Source organism: Piliocolobus tephrosceles, chromosome 6 (assembly GCF_002776525.5).
Source record: "Piliocolobus tephrosceles isolate RC106 chromosome 6, ASM277652v3, whole genome shotgun sequence".
In the NCBI taxonomy this organism is placed as follows: domain Eukaryota; kingdom Metazoa; phylum Chordata; class Mammalia; order Primates; family Cercopithecidae; genus Piliocolobus; species Piliocolobus tephrosceles.
The window spans coordinates 40,814,956-40,829,865 of NC_045439.1; positions in this window are offsets into that span (position 1 = coordinate 40,814,956).

Sequence of the window (14,910 nt, forward strand, 5' to 3'; positions counted from 1 at the left end):
ACAGAACTGATTCAGCAGGGATGGGCAGAGTCCAAGAGTAATTCTCTTTTGGCTGTGATTCATTGCAGGTGGGTGGAAGAGAAAGCAGTGAGGCAGGGAGGTGGTATAATGTGGTGGAAAAGTACAAGGATTCTGGAGCCAGAGGCCTTGGGTTCTAAACCCAGGATTCTCTACTTACTAGCTGTCTGACCTTGGGAAAATTACATAATCTCTTTATGCTTCTGTTTTCTCATTTATAACATGGGAATGATAAAAATATGTACCTCATAAGATTTTTACAAGGATAAAATGATGTTGTATTTATAAAGCTTTTAAAATCATATCTGGAATACATTAAGTGCTATACAATGTTTGTTAAATAAGGTTTAACAGGAGGACAGCAAGAGAAACTGTTAACAGAGTGAACAGACAACCTACAGAATGGGAGAAAATGTATGCGTCTGATAAAGGTCTAACATCCAGAATTTATAAGCAATTTAAATCAATACGCAAAAAACAAATGATCCTATTTAAAAATGGGCAAACAACATGAACAGACACTTCTCAAAAGAAGACACACACACAGCCAACAAGCATATGAAAAAATTCTCAATATCACTAATCATTAGGGAAATGCAAATCAAAAGTACCATGAGATACCATCTCATGCCAGTCAGAATGGCTATTATACAAAAGTCAAAAAATAACAGATGCTGGTGAGGCTGTGAAGGAAAGGGAATTCCACACTGCTTGTAGAAATGTAAATTAGTTCAGTCGTCATGGAAAGTAGTCTGGAAATTTTTCAAAGAACTTAAAATAGAACTACCATTTGACCCAACAATCCCATTACTGGGTATATACCCAAAGGAATATAAATTGTTCTACCATAAAGACGTATACATGTGTATTTTCATTGCAGCACTATTCAGAATAGTGAATACATGGAATTAACCTAGTTGTCCACCAGTGGTGGACTGGATAAAGAAAATGTGGTACATATACACCATGGAATACTACACAGCCATAGAAAAAAGAATAAGATCATGTTGTTTGCAGCACCATGGATGGAGCTAGAGGCCATTATCCTAAGCAAACTAACACAGGAACTGAGAACCAAAAATCACATGTTCTCACTTACAAGTGGGAGGTAAACACTGAGTGCACAGGGACACAAAGAAGGGAACAACAGACACTGGGTCTTACTTGAGGGTGAAGGGTGGGAGGAGAGTGAGGATTGAAAAACTACATATCAGGTATTATACTGATTACCTGGGTGACAAAATTATTTCTACAACAAATTCCTAGGACACACAATTTATCCATGTAACAAACTTGTACATGTACCCCTTGAACCTAAAATAAAAGTTGGAAAGAAAAAAAAACAAAGGATGGACAGCAGACTACATCTTACCTTAAAACTTTAAACCTCTATCCTTGGTGGTATTGGTTGGAAGTGGGGACTGTTCACAGGTGCTGAGTTGGGGAGCAATTGGGAGTAAACTAGCTTGTGCTTATGCCATGAGGCCATAAAGGGCAAGTGCTTAGGAAGGACAAGCTTTCCCTTGCCTGATTCACCCCTCAAGGCATATTCCAAGCACCTAGTAGGCAAGAATTGTGTTGCTTTTGAGTTTTCATCCCCATAGTGACTGACACAACTGGGGAATAGAACAGATACATAATAAATACCTGTTGAATGACTCTCCCACACATTCCTCACACTCGTCAGCCTCCGGCCCTGCTTAATCCCACATTAAGTTTTACCTAGATGGTGGCAGGTCTTCTAACTGGCCTTCTCATCTCTATCCCCTGTTGCATCTGACACAGGCTGCACACAGCTTCTCAAATAGCCTTCCCAGGGCACATGCCACTCCAGTGCTCAGAAACCTTTGATGACTTGCCCTCTCATAAGGGTCTTGGCCTAGAATTCAGGCTCTGTATAACCTGTTCTCAGGTGACACTTCTAAAACTGTTTCCCTCCACTTTTCCAGCTGTGCTCACACCACTACTTCCCCACTATGGACATCTCCTAATTCTCCATGTTTGATCTGTCCCTCATCTCCATATGTTCAAATTATGCCCCACCTTCAAGATTTACTCAAATGCTCCTTGATCCCTCCAGCTAGAAGGGATTTCCCTTCCTCTGAATTCCATAGTCCTTTGTACCTACCCTGCTTATCATCATATTCTGGTCTGTCTTATAATTATTTAGGAAGACAAATTACCTTCTCTTCTGTAAGAATGCAAGCTCTTCAGGGCAAGTTGTGTGTAATCTATCTTTGTATCTACTACAGGATCTAGAAGTGTTCCTCACAAATGCTAGGCACTAAACAACGATTTTCTGGATAGATGGATGAGTGGACAGATAGGCCCACTTGATGCTGAATAAAGCTTCCGTGGGGAATCTTTCTTCTTACTTTATCAGAAGACATTTTAGTCCCAGAATCCACATTCACTCATGAGGTAAGGGATGGAACTGGGACTCTAAAGCCCTAATTTTGCTTGACTTGACAAATGTGTTAGATGACCTCCAAATTTCAAGATGGTGCCCTAGAAGGCAGAGAAGTGAAAGAGGGAAAGCCCAAGTCCAAGCCCTAAAGGAAATCCCTCTCTCCTGGTCATATTCAAATTCACTCATCAGAATGCTTATGACAATATGAATTGTCCTTTGCCATTAGAAATTAGAAAATACCACTCAAGAGGCGAAATGCCCCCCAAAGTTGAAATTACTTACCAGTCACTGGAGGTGCTGAGCTTAGAATTCATAGCTGAGAGGAAAAGGAGGGAAATATCATCAAGTATCAGTTATGATGTTATGTAAATAAATAATCTGTCCACAAAAGAATTTTGTGAGATGGGCATTACTTTCCCCATTTTACATGAGAAAACTAAAAATGATAAAGTAATTGCTCAAGATGACATAGCTGGAAGTGGTGAAGGCTGGATTTAAATCAACTCTGGCATCCAAATCCCTGCTCTTTGCCCAAAGCAATAATGACATACTCTTGGTTAATTCTCATTGCAGTGTCACCCAAGTTAGATGATGTGCTTCCTTATGTTTATGCCTTGGATGCTCCGTTGTTCTTGGTGGCCTCTTCTTTAACATCTCCACTGTATTAGTCACGGTAATTAACCCTAATTGCTGTAACAAATCACCCTCAGAATCTTAGTGGCATAACACAGTAAAGCCTCATTTTTCACTCATATCATAGGTGGACACAGTTGGGCAATTCTCCTCCAAGCAGCAACTTAGGCATCCAAGCTTCTTCCACCTGGAGATATGGCAACCTTAAACATATGGCTTCCACTGTTACCATGGAAGAGGAAGACGGTGGGCTCAAGTGCACATGATCAGGTTTGGAAGTGTTATTATGATCTCATTGGCTGTGACTGAGTAATACAGCCTCAACCTACTGCAAGGGAGAATGGAAAATGTAATCTTCGTGTGTGTCCAGGAAAAGGAATTAGAGTTGGTAAACATTCATCAGTCCCTGATATATCTATTGTATCAACCAGGGTTCTCCCAGAAACAGAAGACATGTCTAGCAGGGATTTTGAATTTAATGGAGGTAATATTTACAGCCGTGTGAATAGGGTTAAGGTTGGAACCTATTAAAGATGTTGAGGCATCCAAGGATTAGAAAAACAGGAAGTTTATACCACTGCTAGTCTTGGGACAAGTAGAGGGAATCATGCTATCAGAGCCCAGTAAGAGCTGGAGCCATGGAAGAAGGGCCTTCTGACAGGTACAATGGCTGTAGAGGGATACACCCACTGTCAGGACTGCAACACTTAAGCAGAAAGGGAGTGGAGGAAGAAATACCCTGACCTCTGTCTCCTTCTACCTCAGTCTCCTGCCAATGCCTCCCTATGGTTAAAGCCAACTGGAAGCCACAGAGTAAGAGAGCCTGGGTGATGCAGTCCACAATGGTCAGCCTCTGTGGCACAGAGAATGGCAGACAATGAATCTTGGGGATGCAGAGTCAAAGAATAAACAGCACACTGAACCATTCCATCTAACCTCCCCTCCCTGAGAAGCATCATTGTCCCTTGGATCTTTCCCTGTGTGTTAAAACTGGAACTCCCTATGAGGAGAGGTCCAGCGCTGAAAGGACCCCTGTTCTGAGAGACCTTGACACACTAGGCCCTGAATCACAGCCCTCCACTCCTTTCCAGTGTCACTCCCTCTGTCCTTCTCCACCTTCAGCAACCAGCCCCTGGAACATACATCGAGTTGGTTCTGTGTTGATTGTGATTAACTGTGCAGATACACTCACAGGAACTCAGTGCTCTTGCAGGGCCTGGAGAAGCAGCTGCAGTAATTACTGTGAATTTCTGAAATGGAGACTAATGGTGCAGGTTCACATCTAAAATGCTTTTGATCCTCTTCATCATTAAAAGGCCATTAAAGGTACAACACATATATTACCAGACATCAAATCTACATTGATGTGAAAAGAAATTAGGCCAATAATTGTTCCCAAGGCCATTATCTCCAGTGAGTAAGGGTACATGGCACCCTTTGTGGTTTTACAGAAGGGCTTTCATTGACCCTGATCGGTTTAAGCTAGACAGCATTGATTAAGTACGTACTATGTGCCAGCCTAATCAGATATCTACTTCTGTGACTACCTGATTTAAACTGTGACTTTGAAGAACTTGCCCTCTGGCTTACAGGCTGAACCTGGGGGAAAAAACTCACAGACCTTGAAAGACCACAAAAGTTTGTGGCAATAGCAATGAAAGGGTCTGCATAAAATAGTGACCCCAGCAAGAGAGGCAAAACCATAATGTGTAAAATGATAAAACAGAGACGGCAGAACCATCCAATAGAATGCTTTGCATGTAATAGGTATTCAATCCATATCAGTTTAATTAAGAAATTAGCCAATTACTCAAAAGAGTCTTTCTTTACAGGCTTAATATAAGGATAGAAATTAAGTCATTCTTATTGGCTTAGGTCCTAACTACTTTCCCTTAACTACCACCAAAGAGATTCTCCATCCAGATGACTTACTCTAGGGTAAGCTCTCCTCAGCTAATCCCCACATCCATATTCCTAATCATCTGTCGGCACCCAAAAGACTCATCTACCACTCCATCCGTGTCACCATTGCACCTTCGGTCTGGTTTCTCATTGTCACCACACTCCATTTGTCATCCAGGTGAGGTTAGAGGACAACAACGTGGTCCTTACATTTCCAGGTCTTCCAAGATGGGAAAGAGGATGAGGAAAGGATTCAGACAGGAGAGGGAACTCTGGGATTCACGGGGCACTGACTTCTCCAGAGAAAAGACTGGGGGCAGAAAACAGTGCAGAAGTAAACAGTGATAGAGAAAGAGAGCCTCACAGAGGGAACATCATTAAACATGGGGCACATGGCTTATCAGCTCTTAAAGCCTTCATAAGGATATCTTTGAAACGATGGCAGATCCAGTCACTGTCAACAAAATGGGTAAAAAGAAATAGGTATGGGTTTGAGCTCAGCCTTGGTCTCCTGGAGCCCCTCAGCCTCAGAAGCTGAGGCCTGGATATGACTGGAGCCTATGGAGAGGGTGATGATTGCAGGCCCAGAAGAGACCAGGGACAGAGAAGTCATTCCTAAAGTACAGGTCATCCTTGTATCTGAGGCTACCTTCACTATCAATGGGCTTAAATGTCCACTAATAGGGGGCTGGTTAAGTAAATGATGGTTCAGCTATTTATTCTAATTCTGTGTATACCAATACAGAAAGATCACCAAAAAAAGAAGTATAAAAGAAAAATACAAAGGGGCACAAAAGGTAGTATGATATGTTGTACTACCATCTATGTAAAAAAGGAGTAAAAGAATACATAACTATATGTTTCCTTATATAGGCACACATTTTCTCTAAAAGATGTGTAAGAAGCTAATAACATTGGTTGCCTGTGGGAAAATGAAGTGAGTGGCTGGAGGTCTGAGGCAGGTGGGAGAACTTTCACTTTTATATTTAAAAAAATTTGAATGTGGCTGTGCATGGTGGCTCACGTCTGTGATCCAGGCACTTTCAGAGGCCGAGGCTGGCAGATCATGAGGTCAGGAGATCTAGACCATCCTGGCTAACACGATGAAACCCTGTCTCTACTAAAAATACAAAAAATTAGCCGGGTGTGGTGGCACGCGCCTGTAGTCCCAGCTACTCGGGAGGCTAAGGCAGGAGAATCACTTGAACCCGGGAGGCAGAAGTGGCAGCGAGCCAAGATCGCGCCACTGCACTCCAGCCTGGGTGACAAGAGTGAGACTCCATCTCAAAAAAAAAAAAAAAAAAAAATCGAATGTGACTATTATTTATTCAAAATATAAAATGAAGTAAAATTATTTTTAAGTGACTGGGGAAAGGAACTATCATTTATTGAAAGTGTATTAGGTACTTTGCATATGTTGTCTAGTTTACTTCTCTTAATAATCTTATCAGGTGCTTTCATTTGTATATAATTTTTTTTAACTCACAAAAGTAACACATAATGCAACAAATCACACACATTTGCAAAAAACCACTTTTAATTCCCATTACCCTCAGAAATAACTATTTTGGTGTAGTCTTTTTATAGTTTTATAGTTGTTTTTATAAAAACTGAATTACGGTGTTCATACTGTTTTTTAACTTGTTTTTCTCATTTCTCCGCATATCATGAACATCTTCCTTTGTCAACGCTATTCTTCTACAAGCTAATTTTAAGAGGGTGCATGATATTGTTTCATATGGATGTATCACAATTTTTCAATGAACTCAGCATTTTAAAATACCGTTATGAACATTCTTTTACACATATTTTATATAGCTCTGATTATTTTACAATCACTTTTTCCCAGAAGGATTAAATAACTGCTTAAGTTCACATGGCTAATAAGGAGTACAGCTGAGATTAGCACTTGGTACGTCTGCCTCCAAAACTGGAGTTCTTTCCACTACCCCATACTACCTGGGCCTGCTTACTAAATGGTGGGTTTTTAAGATATGGTTGAAGGGAAATGTTCTAAGTATTGTTGCACTGCTCCTGCAGGAAGATGTTTCAAGTGAATATGACAGCTTCCTAGAGGTGGGGAAAGTAAAGCTCAATGTTACCAGAGCCGTGCAAGCCTCCCTTCTCACAGATGAGACTTCGGGGAGGTCATCTGTGCTGGGCTGTTTGTTGTTAATTTAGCATTATCATCCCCCCTCTCCTAAAATCTCTGCATTTCAGGAGAGAAGCCTGGAACTACATTTGTGAGGATCTCTCTTCCTATATGGTACTGGGTTATATTCTCCCATTGACAAGCACATATTTGAGATTTAAACCAGACGAGATGTCATATTTCTCTGGTGGCAACTGGGGGCAAATATATAGGCAGATGGCAGAACTGAAGTTTGCATTGATTTCTGGGTAAGATTCTGCAAATCACCTGCTTTGGTAGTGCAAGAAGCTGAGACTGAAGTGGCTTCTTTGAGATTCCAGCATGTTTCAGTTTTTTAACCTATATCAGTAGCTTCCCTGACCTTCACTCCCCCAGCTTATCCAATGTTTGTCTAAGTCAGACTCCATATTAAATTATTTCTACTTGAAATACCAAAATGGCTTCCATCTTCTGACCATCGATTACCAAGATTTTAGATGAGAAATATGGTCTTTCTGAAAATCAGTGAAAATATTTGTTGACCCCCCAAAAATGATTTACAAGGCCAGTGGGCTGTGTGGTTTGTTCATCTGTTCAGGTCACTTTTTTTCAGATATGCTGCACTTACTCAATAAACATTAAAGGAGCAGATACCATGTGTCAGGCATCTGGATAGTGCTGGGATCAGAGATACACACATAGTCTAGTAGGAAAGGCAGCCAGAACAATCAACAATACAAGTCATTGGCCAGTGTGGTTAAAGCCAATTGAGCTAAGTCTCATCTGTGCCCTATCTAAAGGGTATAGAAAATTGCTCATGTATGAGAAGAATCAATATCACAAAATGGTCATACTGCCCAAAGTCATTTACAGATTCAATGCTATTCCCATCAAACTACTATTGACATCCTTCCTAGAATTAGAAAAAGCTATTTTAAATTCCATATGGAACCAAAAAAGAGCCCATAGAGCCAAGACAATCCTAAGCAAAAAGAACAAAGCTGCGGGCATCATGCTACCCGACTTCAAACTATACTATAACTATAGCAGTATTTGGCTACAGTAGCAGTAGTTTTGGCTACAGTAACCAAAACATCATGGTGCTGGTACAAAAACAGACACATGGACCAATGGAACAGAATAGAGAACTCAGAAATAAGACCGCACATCTACAACCATCTGATCTTCAACAAACCTGACGAAAACAAGCAATAGGGAAAGGATTCCCCATTTAATAACTGTTGGTGGGAGAACTGGCTAGCCATATGCAGAAATCTGAAACTGGACCCCTTCCTTACACCTTATACAAAAATTAACTCAAGATGGATTAAAGACTTAAATGTAAAACCCAAAATTATAAAAACCCTAGAAGAAAATCTAGGCAATACCATTGAGGACACAGGCACAGGCAAAGATTTCATGATGAAAACATCAAAAGCAATTGCAACAAAAGCAAAAATTGACAAATGGGATCTAATTAAACTAAAAAGCTCTGTACAGCAAAAGAAACTGTCATCAGAGCAAAGAGACAACCTACAAAGTGGGAGAAAATTTTTGCAACCTATCCATTTGACAAAGGTCTAATATCCAGAGTCTACAAGGAACTTAAACAAATTTACAAGAAAAAAAAAAACAACCCCATTAAAAAGTGGGCTAAGGACATGAACAGATACTTCTCAAAAGGAGAGATTTATGTGGCTCACAAACATATGAAAAAAAAGCTCAACATCACTGATCATTAGAGAAATGCAAATAAAAAACACAAAGAGATACCATCTCACACCAATCAGAATGGCAATTATTAAAAAGTCAAGAAACAACAGATGCTGGAGAGGCTGTGGAGAGATAGGAACGCTTTTACACTGTTGTTGGGAATGTAAATTAGTTCAACTATTGTGGAAGACAGTGTGGACATTCCTCAGAGACCTAGAACCAAAATTACCATTTGACCCAGCAATCCCATTACTGGGTATATACCCAAAGGAATATCAATCATTCTATTATAAAGATACATACATGCATATGTTCATTGCAGCAGTATTCACAATAGCAAAGACATGGAATCAACTCAAATGACCATTAGTGATAGCCTAGATAAAGAAAATGTGGTACATGTACACCGTGGAATACTATGCAGCCATTAAAAGAAACAAGATCGGCCGGGCGTGGTGGCTCAAGCCTGTAATCCCAGCACTTTGGGAGGCCGAGGCGGTTGGATCACGAGGATCGAGACCATCCTGGCTAACACGGTGAAACCCTGTCTCTACTAAAAATACAAAAAACTAGCCGGGCATGGTGGCGGGCGCCTGTAGTCCCAGCTACTCGGAGGCTGAGGCGGGAGAATGGCATGAACCCGGGAGGCGGAGCTTGCAGTAAGCCGAGATCGCGCCACTGCACTCCAGCCTGGGCGACACAGCAAGACTCCATCTCAAAAAAAAAAAAAGAAAAAAGAAAACCAAAAAGAAACAAGATCATGTCCTTTGCAGGGACATAGATGGAGCTGGAAGCCATTATCCTTAGCAAACTAACACAGGAACAGAAAATCAAACACTGCATGTTCTTACTCATAAGAGCTGAACAATGAGAACACATGGACAAAGGGAGGGAAACAACACACACTGGTGCCTGCTGGTAGGGGTGGTGGTGTGGGGAGAGGGAGAGTATCAGGAAAAATAGCTAATGCATGCTAGGCTTAATATTGAAGTGATGGGTTGATAGCTACAGCAAACCACTATGGCACACGTTTACCTATGCAACAAACCTGTACATCCTGCACATGCACCCTGGAACTTTAAAATAAAATAAAATAATATAGAATAAAATAAAATAAAATAAAAGGTGTGGATAATAAGCTTCATCTGTCCAGATGTCTCTTCTCTTTGGAAGCCTCCCTATTTCCATAAGCAGAGTTAAGTGTATGCTCCATGGTGCTTCCAAGGTAACTTGTGTGTGTGTGTGTGTGTGTATAAATATATATATGTATGTATGTACCTCCAGTATAACTCTCAATTATAGTGATTTGATCTGCCCCCATAAGACTGTGATCTCCTTGAAATAAGATGTGATGTACTTACCAATCTATATGGGCTCACTTGATAAAAGGACTGCATGCTTTATCTCAAAATGGGGAATTCTGTGCCCTGCTTATATCCTAGAGTATAAATGGTATTGAGCACATTAATTTCTTTAACATTTAACCAATGAGCCCTTGCTAGAGTCATGAAGTGCCGTATACTTATCTTTTGTAGAATATAACATTATGTTGATGCAATTATACTTACAAATCATGCATGCTATGAATAATGCTGCAATTATCATGAGAATGCTGATATCTCAAGATATTGATTTCATTTCCTTTGGAAATATACCTAGAAATGGGACTGCTAGATTATATGGTGGTCCTATTTTTAATTTTTTGAGGAAACTCCATACTGTTTTCCATAATTGCTGTACCAATTTATATTCCCATTATACAAGCTTTTCCTTTTCTCCACATCCACACCAAAACTTATGGTTTACTTTTTTGATCATAGTCCCCTTAAAAGGTGTGAGATGACATCTCATTGTGGTTTTGATTTGCATTTCCCTGATAATTACTGATGTTGAGCACCTTTTCATATATCTGTTGGCCATTTGTATATCTTCTTTGGAAAACGTCCTGTGTCCATTTTTAAATCGAGCTATTTGTTTTTTGACTATTGAGTCATGAGTTTCTTATGGATTTTGGATATTAGCTCTCTGTCAGATTCATGGTTTGCAAATATTTTCTCCCACTCCATAGGTTGCCTTTTCATTTTATTGATTGCTTCCTTTGCTGTGCAGAAATTCACAGCAGCATTATTCACAATAGCTCAGATACAGAATCAACGTTAAGTGAATAGAAAAAGAAAATGTGGTATATATAAAAAATATATACACAATGGAATATTAGTCAGCCTTAAATATATACAATTTTTTATTTGTTAATTCTACCTCAATAAAGCTGAAAAATAAAATAGATTTTACAAAATCATGCGTGCATAAAGATAAGAACTGAAGGGAATAGATTAAAATGAAAATAGTTGATTACCTAGGGATTTGTATGTTAGACCATGAGTGGCCTTGTTCTTTGATTTCTGTTCATGTTTAGCAACAAGTACTCCTTAAAACTTATTTGTTACAATGGTGGCCTTAGCTGTGCTCAGTATCCTCAACTATAATATGAATGTGGTGCATTTAGACCCCTCTCTTTTCATTCTATACATCCAATCTGTCAGCAAATCCTGTTGGCTCTACCTTCAAAACATTCCTCAAATATGACCACTTTTCTCCCACTATTACTGCTCTGGCCTGACTCACCATCATCTCTTACTCAGACAATAATAACAACAGTAACAATAACACCAAACACACAAACGGCCTTTGTTATGTACTAGTCTAAGTGTTTCAACTCCTCATAACAATCCTGTGTTCTAAGTGTTTCACATTTATTAACTCATTATATCGTTACAAAAATCCTATGAGGTGGGCACAATTATTTTCTCCATTCAACAGATGAAGAAACAGACACAGAGAGATTGGTTATGATGTTTGCCCAAGGTGATGCTGCTAGTAAGGGCATAGCTGAGATTTGAATCCAGGCAGTCTGGCTTCAGGGACTCTGCTCTTAATACCTAAGCCTTATCACCCCTCCAGATGAGTGCAGTATCTCCTAACTAGTCCCCCTGTGTTTACCTCTAAGTTATTCTCAAGGCAGTCACCAGCATAATCACTTTTATTACATAAGTCAGATCATGTCATTCCACTGCTCCAAACCATTCAAAAACTTTTCACTTCATTTGGGTTAAGTCCTAAGGATGGTCTGCAAGGCTCTATGCTATTCAGACCTTCATGATCTCTCACCTTGTCTCCTGCTTCTCTTTCTGGTCACACCAGCCTCCTTGCTATTCTCTGAACAGCCATGCTCCTGCCTCAGGTCCTTTTGTTTGCCGTTCCCTCTGCGTGGAATGCTCTTCCCCTAGCTACCTATATTCCTCACCCTCTTGTCTCCTTCAGCTCTTTGCTAACAGGCCACCTTCTAAGTGAGGCTTTCTCTGACTACCCTATTTAAAATATTAACCCTTGGTAGCACTCTTTATACCCTTCTGTCTCATTAGCAATTCTTACTGTTTCACATACCATAAATTTCATAGATTTATTCATTTTCTGTCTCCCTACTTGATCATAAGCTCCATGAAGGTAGAAACTTTTTCTGTCTTCTGCTTTAAGACTCAGAACAGTGTCTGGAAAATAAAACATGCACAGTAAATATTTGTGGAATAAATAGTCTCTAAAGTCCTTCCAGCTACCACTGTGTTCCTTGGTAACATCATAGAAAGAATCCAGTGAGCACTACTTTGCTGCTCACTGGGCATATACACTGGCAGTGGGAATTGCCAATTACCAACTTGCTTGTATTGAAAGAAAGAGAAACAAGGGAGAGAGAAGGAGGGGAACAGTGTGAGAAGCTCTGAGCCACTAAGCATAGCCTGTCTCACCTACAGCCTTATTAATACTTGGCCCTGCATTATTTAACCACCTCAATCTATTAAGGTTTTAAGGATGAAAAAAAAAGACCTCCTGGCTAACACGGTGAAACCCCGTCTCTACTAAAAATACAAAAAAAAAAACTAGCCGGGCGAAGTGGCGGGCGCCTGTAGTCCCAGCTACTCGGGAGGCTGAGGCAGGAGAATGGCATAAACCCGGGAGGCGGAGCTTGCAGTGAGCTGAGATCCGGCCACTGCGCTCCAGCCTGGGCGACAGAGCAAGCCTCCGTCTCAAAAAAAAAAAAAAAAAAAAAAGACCAATTGTTCTGTCAAAGCTTTTTACTTTTTTATTGAGGGCTGCTTCCACAAGATGCTTGGGATAGGCTTTCCTGAGCTACATGGCTTAGCCCAAATCTCTGAATGGGACCAGTGTTGGGTTCTGGGAGATCCTTAGAAGGAGGGACCACCTCCAGGGTAACTGACAACATTTCAGATAGCCTAAAATTTAAAAAAGAAAAAAAAATATGTAAACAAAATCCAATAGCCTGGTTTTCTTAAGAATTGGCTTTGTGTCACAACTCAGAGGGAACTGTCTTGGAATACTTGTTAGAGGGGCTCCAAATTGATTTCAAAGGCTTGAGCCCAGGAAGCCACAAGATTGAAATGAGAGGCTAAAGAAGGAAAAGAGGGGGGAATGCCGATAGAAAAGAACAGTCTTGGGAGAGAACCATCAATCAGCTGGGCAGACATCGTTTTAGAGGAGCTCTTGTGGTGTCCACTGGAAAGGTAAAGTGTCTCGGTCCAGAAGTATAAAGCATGATGGTCTTCATCCTCTTCCTGAGGATAGAGTGCCCCTGGTCCCTGAACAACCTCTGCTAGTTTGGAAGTCTCCTTGGAAGAGATGAGAGCATCAATCTTTGGGGCCCAGGGATCCTTCCTTCCCAGGTAGGCCATGAGGTAAGCTGCTGGGAGGGGGGCTTTCAGTTGTTCCCATACTCTGCCAGCTCACTTGGGCAGCTGCTCAAACAAGGGCAGCTTAGAGAGGCCTACTCTGATGTCAATTGCTCCTCACTCCAACTCCTCTTCCTTTTCAGGCCTTTCTGCCATTTCTCTTTCTTATGTCACTTGCTAGTTGTGTGAGCTTGAACGGTTACTTACACTCTCTGAAGTACAGCTTCCTCATCTATAAAATGCAGTACATTAGCATCTAGCTCATGGGTTTGTTGCATGGATGAGACTAAATGTGTGTAAAGCACATAGTAGGTGCTCAGTAAGTGAAGGGTTACTATTGATGCTGCTGTTGACATTAGCCATAGGAATAAGATGGAAGGGGGTTCTGTTAGAAATAACCTGAGGATGTTCCTGGAGCTTCATAGCTCCAAGTCACAAGCAGGGCAATGTTGAGTTAAGGTTAAGTAGCAAGGGAGAAGTTCCTGGTGGTGTTTTTACTCTGCTCCCCACCTTGGTCCCTCCTTTACCATGCATATGCTGCACATTGCCCTGTACTGCCCATCTTGCATCCTTTCCTCTCCACCGCATTTCCCTATGAAAGCAGCTTTCTCCATGAAGATGCATATGTTACGGCCCCTTTGAGCTCAGTCTAATTGCAAAGCTTGTAAGTGCTCAGCACCGTGCTGGCAAACGAGGCAGTAGGGATGCATAATGTTTAAGGTCTGGTTATATTAATAAGAAGACATGGCCAAGTGATAAATAAGCCAACTCAGGAAGGAAAATAATATTAGAAGGCTAATATGGAAGAACAAAGATAAGACCAAGGAGAGAAGAGAGGTGGGGTGGAGCAGGGAGGTGGGATGGGGCACAGATCTTGGCTTGCTTCAGTGGGAGCCAGCGAGTGGAAAGAGCACAAGCTGAGGAGGCAGACTCAGGTTTGAATTCTGCCTCAGGCAGATGTGACCTTGTGAAAATTGTTAAACTCAGTTTCTTCATGTGTAAAATGGGACTAACAAGAATATACCTCCACTAAACTGCTGTGAGAATTAAGTGTGATAAAGAGCCCAGCAAATGTTATTTTCTTCTGTGTGCCCTGAATTCCCACAGCCTCACAGCCAAGCCTAGGAGAGATGCCCTGGACCCAGCCCAGACTCTTCACCTCATCCTTATGTTGGGGCAGAGAAAGGAAATGTGCCTTTGGGATGCAAACCAGATAGGAAGGCCAGGAGGAAATGGTCAAGATTCTCCCAACTAAAGACAAATGCCAATGCTTCTCATTCATTCAACCAAACTACAGTGAGCACTTATAGTATACCAGGTGCTTGGGATATAAAGATGAATAAAATATGGAACATTTCCCC